The following is an 8,284-nucleotide window of genomic DNA, read 5'->3' on the forward strand; positions in this document are numbered from 1 at the left end:
TGCAGGATGCACCAAGGACTTCAGACCTGGTCTAAGGGAAAAATCTCAGCATAATAATCTTGCTCTCCTTTCTCTCTCCCCTTGGCCTTCCCTTTGATGTCTTTTTATACCCTCTCCAAAGTAGTTTTTTTAGTTAGGAGTTGGTTGGGAACAGTTGGGCCACGGGCACTAACAGGTGATCCAGCAGGTAAACCCGCGATCACCGCCCGAAAAAGAGGAAATTATATTTTTTTAAGTGTTTTAATAGATACACGCGGGTTGGGTATGACAGACCCGCGTGTACACGCGTTTAACACAGGGCAAAGTCGCGTACAGGGAATAAAACACTGTTTTTTAAATTTTTGGACCAGGTCTGGAAGGAGGGGTTGCCCTAGGCCATAAGTGCAGCATCACAAACCATAAGAGTGAGATTTGGAGCTATAACAATAACCAAGGCTTTTTTCTATGTCATAATATATCATCGGCCACCCCCTTATGTGATATCTCTACATCTATGATTGAAAAATCAGTGGATTCTAGGCTTGAATTAGATAAGGCGGATGAAAACTTAACCAATTTTCTATCATGGAAAGATTCAAAAGAAGGAAAAGTTGCCAATCTACCAAGGATACAAGAATCACATAAGGAAATCTTGTTTTCAAAATGGGAGTCTCATTTAATGAAAGTTGAAAGAACCACATCCAGATGTAGAGCCGCAACAAATAATCTGGTTGAATTGATAAACAACAGTTTGCATATGTCTAATTTGATTATAGATTGCTCTCCACGTAAACTCCCAAAGGTAAAATTGTTGGACAAAATTGGAAACAAGAGTTGACACAAACGGAAAAATAATCGAAGGAATCCAAAGCCTAACATGGGAAACATTCTGGTTTTTCCTTGTCAAACCACACAGTTAGCAGATGGAAATGAAGTGTCTCTCGGACGCAATCAACTACATGGTCTTTGAACTATCTGATGCCACCTATACAACTCAGCAACACTCCAGGATGAGTCAGCCACCAGAAATCCAGCCTATGCTCACCATCTATCAACTGCAATCACAGGAAAAGAAGCCGATATAGTGAATCCATTTGACCGCCAGAATATTGCTATTTTTAGGATAAATCCTAGAATTTTGTGTCTTTAGTTATACCAACGCATAGCGATTTTCATTCATAGTTTGTTGTCATTATTAGTATTTAAAGGCCCTTTCATGTTTTTAGAATGGGTCCACAATTTTGTATTAAAACTTAACTCGGAAGTTGCACTACTGTACTTCTGATGTATATTTTTTTATATAAAAGACTGGACTAGAGTTTTGTATTTTTACAAAGAGGCTCTTATGATATTTGCACTATTGCATCTTTTGAAGGCATTCCCAAATTAGAAGACAGAATTTGAATGTTGTTTACATTGGAGAATCCAAATGCATATGGTACTATTATCTCTACTTTTGTATTATTTCTCTATGTGAACGAGCATTTATCAACTTTGCTATTATTGATATGTATATATGTTTTTTAAAAAACAATTCTTTAACTTGTCACTTTTGAATGTTTCAAAATTGTTATCTTTTGAATATATATGTGAGTGACATATTATGATCAATACGATAATGTTTTTATTATTACTTTGTTTAATTAATTAAACAAAGTAATCATCATATGAATGCATATTTCTATTTTATGAATAAGTCATCTTTATGGTTATTTGTTAATAGAAACAATCAAGAATCGCATTGTTAGAAGAACACCTGGGATAGATTAGTTATCTTTGTATCCTTTTACACTATAGAGTAATACACTTATCATCCTCATTATACACTACAAACCAATCACCCATTAACTCATATATCACTAGGAAACTAGTCCCATTACATCCAGTCAGAGCTGCCACACCAAACAGAAAAGGAGTTGCACTAAGGTCCAGACCGAGTGGCTTTCCCTGATGTTGATGCAGAGATTTTAGAGGCATCAACGGAGCCTTGCATACCAATGCACTTTCTTCAGGCTGCTTTCCCTTGTCATCTCCCATCATGATATCGCTTCGAAGCATGATGTTTACATTCGGGTCCTCTTCGCGCAACTCAGACCTCATCATTTGTAGGTTCTCAGTCGGTGGAGGCTAGGGTATTCCTTTATCACCAAACTTCGTTATCAGTGTAGGGTAGTCCTCCATCTCATGATCAAATTGGGTACAATATAAATATGATGCTCTCGTCAGATTTGTACAATTGTGGGCATAATTCCCTTGCCCTCCACAATTGTAATAAATCAGCTGCCCGTGACCCCTTCCTGGTCCCATTCCACCTCGACCTCGTCTGTGCCCCTGAAATCTAGTGTGCGCCATCCCTGAATTTTGATCGAGGGATCATGTTTTGGTCTACACCCTATAGGTATGGGTCTAATCCATCATCAGTTCATAGCTTTTGCAGGTGCGCTCATAATGGCCTACCCACCTGCAAAAATTACAGAACAATTGTTGGGACATTTGTGTTGATGAGCCTCATAAATGGGTAATTATATGGGCTCATTTTACCTCCTAACCTAGGCAAATCAACCATTCTCTTAGCTTATTGTATGATTTTCTGATTATATTTATGCTTATAGGGTGAGTTGAGTTGGTTATTATGCCATGTGGTCTAACATGTATTTAATGCAGATTATTGATGGATTTCAAGGTTGAAGTCAAGGATCTAGTGGTCAAACTATAGCAATAACTCAAAGTAGACAGAGGAGAGGACTTATAGGATGGAATACCCCTCATTTATTGCTCCTCACTTAGAATTCCCCTTCATTCAGCTCGAAGTACAAGTTGTTGAATCATGCACTAGAAGGCAGTGGAGCAAGTGGAAGATGATTAATAGTTATCTCAAGTTTTGGGAACCAAGCCTCCCTGATTTTAAGGAAGATTTTGGTAGCTTTATATGTATAAGTAGGGAGGCCTAGGGCCTCACTAGGGTCGACTTTTTTTTGCTTGTGTAAACTCTGCTCAAATTTCGAGCTTACTATTTTGTGACAGTTTTATGTAATCTTGCTATTTTTTGATAATGAAGATGGAATAATTTTTAAGCTAGCATTGAGTTACCTCAGAGGGTTGAAGGTCTTGGGTTAGGGCCCAATCCAAGCAACCAAGCTTCTCTTTACTTGTATTTGTATGCTTTACTTCAGTTTGTAGATTAGTTTGTTGTTAGATGTATTTCTCTTATGGTTAAGAATAGGTTTCTTTTGATGATTTATTAGCTTGCTTCCATTTTTGCTTTCTGTAATAGTTTAAGTAGTGATCAAAGAAGATTCAAATGGCTAGCAACTGTTCCTTGGCCTCTCTTCCTCCCTCCAAGACCATGATTTTAGGCAAAGACTCTCTTGCTACCCCAAAAACACATATTTTCCTCATTCCTAGGATTTCTAGTGTTTGCAGCTCTCTAGTAGGTTGATAGTCCAATTTTTCTTTGCTTTAGATATTTTTTATCATGTTCACTTCCTTATTTTCAATAGTCCTTTTGCATGCTTTCCTTTCTTACAACATTTCCTAGCATTTCCTTCTATACATCATAGTTTAGGCCATTTTAATGCAAAACTCTATTTTTCCTACAGTGCACTCATTTCATTGGTTTCTTGATTTTCTTGGTTGAATGTTAGTTTCTATGCAGAAAATCTCTTCCAATAGTAGGCCATCTCACCAGCAATCACACCCTCCATCTGATCCATGCCCTATAGGTCTCCCAAACCTCACATCAATTTTTCCCTAGTTTCCTTCGTTTTTCATAGAACTTCTTCCTCTCTCCTTGAGAAAATCCAATCATCTTTCTCTCTCCTGGTGATTCATGATAGACCTTAGGTGCCCTAACACATCATTCCAACCTTCATCCACCTTTTCCACCCACTCACACCCTCAAAACAATGAAAATTTCTCTCAGCCTCCTCCTGTAGGCCTCCTATAGTCCCTGTTTTCCTCCTGTAGTTTTTCTGTGTCCTCCTGTAGTTTTTCTTGTAGGCTTTCTTTTGAAGGATAAGTGTGGGAAAAGCCTCCATAATGCCACCTAAGAACTCCTAGGACCCATCCACATCATCCTACATCCTCCCAAGCTCCAAAACCACCCTCTAATGCCACCTGTTTGCTACCACACTCACACACAATAAATTAGATGCATGTTAAGTTCACATAAAAACACATAAAAATCCAAAAACATGTTTTTTGCTTATTTACTTCCAGAAATAGAATGGTTAGATGTTTTTTAGTTCCTTGAGTAGGTAATGGCATTTCTTTCATGGTTTTCATAGTGTTTTTTGCAAAAGTAGAATTAGCTTGTTAATTAGGGTTTACTAGGTTTTGCTTTACATTCCAGTCTTTCTCCTTTCTGCAGTTAGAATAGCATCTGTACAGTAATATTTCTTTCCCTTCATTACACATAGAGCTTCTTCTAAAATATATAGAAGTTGGCTTGAGCTCCTAGTGATCTCACACCGACTAACCAAGTGACAACCTACAGTGAGAACTAGTACTTGTGCATATAGCACCGATGCTTCCAAGTTTGTTACGAAGTACCGGGTTGATAAAAGTAAAGTTGGTAGCCCAGGAGTTGCAGCATTCTTGATGCAATACTAGCGCTCATCATTTTTTGGTGTTGTTTCCAGGGAAGTATCATATTATTCTGTGATTACTACTCTCTTCTATTTCCTATTGCAACATTCTGCTAATAGTTTATTTCGACAAAAGTAGACTAGTCATTTCTTTTTTTTCAGCTCTGCATTTCCTTGCCTTCTTTTTCAATTCTGCAAATTTCCATTCAGCAAGTTCATTTCAGCTAGTTTCAATTTGTTTTATTCAATCACAATTTAAGTTTCTGTAGGTACTTTCAGTGTGGGGAAAAAGAAACAAAAAACCAACCAAAAATATTTCCTTTCATGTCTCGTAGGAGTAGAGATAACTTAGGAAAATTTTTTCCCAACACCCCCACTGCTTCACACAGCCAACCTTCTCACTTCTTTGGTGGTTGTAATCAAGAAAAAAACCTTAGGTGAATATCCAAACATATTTGAAAAACCTATAGGGGAAGAACAAGAAGAAAACATTCCTCTGGAGCCAATGGCTGAAAATAGAAATGCTAGGGGAAATGGGGAGAGAATAGAAGGTACCTTCCCCATTCGGGAGACCAATGGGGACACTAAAATGAAGAATATAAGTCCTTCAGACCTACCTCACTTCCATGGTCTAACTACAAAAGATCCTGACACCTTCTTGTTTGAGTTTGTTGTCATCTATCGAACTTATGACTATGCAAAAGACGAGCAAAAGTTGAAACTGTTCCCTTCTACTCTCAAGGACACAACACTACACTGGTTCATGGGATTACCTGGAAATAGCATAACAACTTGGGCTCAAATGCAGCAAGCCTGTAACAATAAGTATCAAGACTATTGTAGGTCAAAAGATACTAAAGAAGAAATCTTTTGAATGACCATATGAAGTGATGAGTCCCTGGAAGACTATGAAGAGAGGTTCCAGCTTAGTTACAAAAGGGCTAGGTGTACACTCAACCCTGAGTCTTTAAAGTTGGTCCTGCTCAGGGAATTCAGGAAGACTTTTTAGACACCCTCCATCTACTAGCCAAGGGAGACATCTACCAACTATCCTATGAGGACATAAAGACTGTTTTTAGAAACCATTCTAGAGTAGCCAAAAAGAAAGGTAAGGGGAGTGAACCCATAGCTAGTACCTATTTTTCTAATTCATCCATAAAAGGTGAAATTGGAAACATGTTGGAGGACTTCAAGAGTGAGATGTTGTAGACTCTTGCCATGCAAATGAATACCTTACATATCAAAAGAAAACAAGAGGAAGCAAAGAGGGCTTTTGCCATTTTTTGCCCTAGATGCACCAGGAGGCATCTTAGGAATGAATGCCCATTGAACTCTATAGAGGTTTGTTCAGTCTGTGAAGAAGATCATTCTATAGATAAGTTCCCTTCCTTGCCCAGACTTAAAGTTGTATACCAAGGGGCCGAAGGAGTCACTGAACAGATCTATTACATAAACCAAAGGAGACCAAGTGGACCTAGACCATACCAGTAGGGGATGCAAGGGACATCTCAGGCATACTACAACCCTAACCAAGTCACCTCCATACCTTCTTGGGGTCCCCCTGCTCATCCTTCCTAGTCCACGCATCCTCCTTGGCCCTTCACATCTCAATGTCATGCCTAACCAACCACCCATTCATTTCAATCCTATGCTTAGTCGCAACCTCAGTGGAATGCATCTCATCAGGGGTGGAGGCCCAAATACAACTCTCTTCCCGATCTTTTTCCTCCACCACCTACCCAACCACAATCGTTACCTTCTGCTCCACCAAGGCAACCCCAAATGCCTGCCTAGCCAAATCCGAATCCAAACAACAATTAAGCTCAGCAAGTGTATAGTGGGGAACCATCATGCCCAACTGATGTTGTGGAGATTCAAGAAATTAACTTGTGATCTGAGAAAGTTCTCCCAGATAGCTAGCCTCCACCCAAGGAGGTTGAGGAAGATAAAGAGGAAAGAAAACCTAAGGCAAATCAACCCTTTCCTGAGAGACTATCCATGACAATCTAGCCTACCCCAGAAGAGACTGAACTCCTAGGAGAATTGAAACATTTATGTGTGAAGATACCACTTCTCAAAGCCATAAAAGATGTGCCTATCTACAATAGGTTGATCAAAGAGAAGTGCTTTAGGAATCAGGAAGGCGCAAGAGAGATGCCCCAACCATCAATGTCATAGGACAAGTTTTCGACCTGATGTTGGGGCAGATAATTTGTCCAAAATATCTAGACCCTAGAAGTCTAGTAGTTGATGTCCACATTAATGGCACAACGGTCCCACATACCTTGATTGATCAGGGAGCTGCCATTAATATGATGACAATGGACACAATGCTCAAACTTAACCTCCAAGGCTCCTTGAGGAGGACCATGATAGTGCTGCAGCTATCAGACCGCTCCACAGTGACCCCTGAGGGGATTGTGGAAGATGTAATGGTCTCCATTGATTCTTGGGAGTACCCTGATGATTTCTTAGTTCTTTAGCCAAAGGCAAAGCTCACTAGGTATCCTCTCATTCTGGGAAGACCCTGGTTGGCTACAGTTGATGCCTACATCAACTGCCGAGCTGGGAACATGACCATAAAGAATGGGCACATGTCCAAGCAATTAATCTTATATATTCCTGCCCAACCCTTGCTAGAACATGATCTACCTCTCTGGTTGGAGGAGGAGGATGAGGATGAAGGTTATTCTACACCACTTTGCATATTAGAAATCGCCATGGGGGGAAAACCACAATATGAGGATGATATGATTGAAAGTTTGATTTAGAATCCACCTCCCAGTGTATCACCATTAGAAGAAATAGTAAGAGAAACCCAAAAAAACTCCTCAACTGATCTCTGTGTGGCCAACCCCACTTCTCTTCATGTTAAAAATATAGAGTTTGGCCCAGAAAGAACATTGAAAATCAATCCATCCTTATCTATTTCCCAGGAGAAGGAGCTATGCATCATATTGAGAAAACATCTAGATGCCTTTGTCTGGAGTTATAAGGAGATAAAGGGAGTGCACCCTTCAGTATGTATTCATCATATATACATCAAGAAATATTGCAAGCTATTCAGGCAACCTCAAAGGAGGATGAACCCAACACTTATAGATATTGTTAAGGAAGAGCTATAGAAATTGCTTGATTCAAGATTTATCTATCCCATCTCTGACAGTGAATGGGTCTCTCCTTTCGTTCTAGTGCCAAAGAAAAATGGTAAGTGGAGAATCTGTCTCGACTATAAGGAATTGAACAAAGCCATTAAAAAGGACCATTTTCCTTTATATTTCATAGATCAAGTGTTAGACGATCTGGCAGGGAAAAAGTTTTTCTCTTTCCTAGATGGGTTTAACGGGTACAATCAGATTCAAATCAGAACGGAAGACCAAGATAAGATCACTTGCACTTTTCCTTCGAGTACCTTTGCATACTGGGTCCTTCCTTTCGGTTTGTGCAATGCTCCAACCACTTTCCAAAGAGTGGTATTGAGTATATTTTCTGACTGGTTCATGATGTAGTAGAAATATACATGGATGATTTTACTCCTTATGGCTCTGACTTTCAAGAAGCTTTATCTAACCTAGGAAAAGTTCTAGATAAGTGTATTGAGATGAACCTATCCCTCAGTCTGGAAAAATGTAAATTTTTTATGACTGAAGGGACTGTGCTAGGTCATGCAATATCTCAACAAGGACTGTAGGTGGACCCCAACAAAATTGCCATCATCC

This window comes from Pinus tabuliformis, chromosome 4_2 (assembly GCF_031772625.1).
Source record: "Pinus tabuliformis cultivar Carrire ecotype Pingquan chromosome 4_2, CPIR1, whole genome shotgun sequence".
Classification (NCBI taxonomy): Eukaryota; Viridiplantae; Streptophyta; class Pinopsida; order Pinales; family Pinaceae; genus Pinus; species Pinus tabuliformis.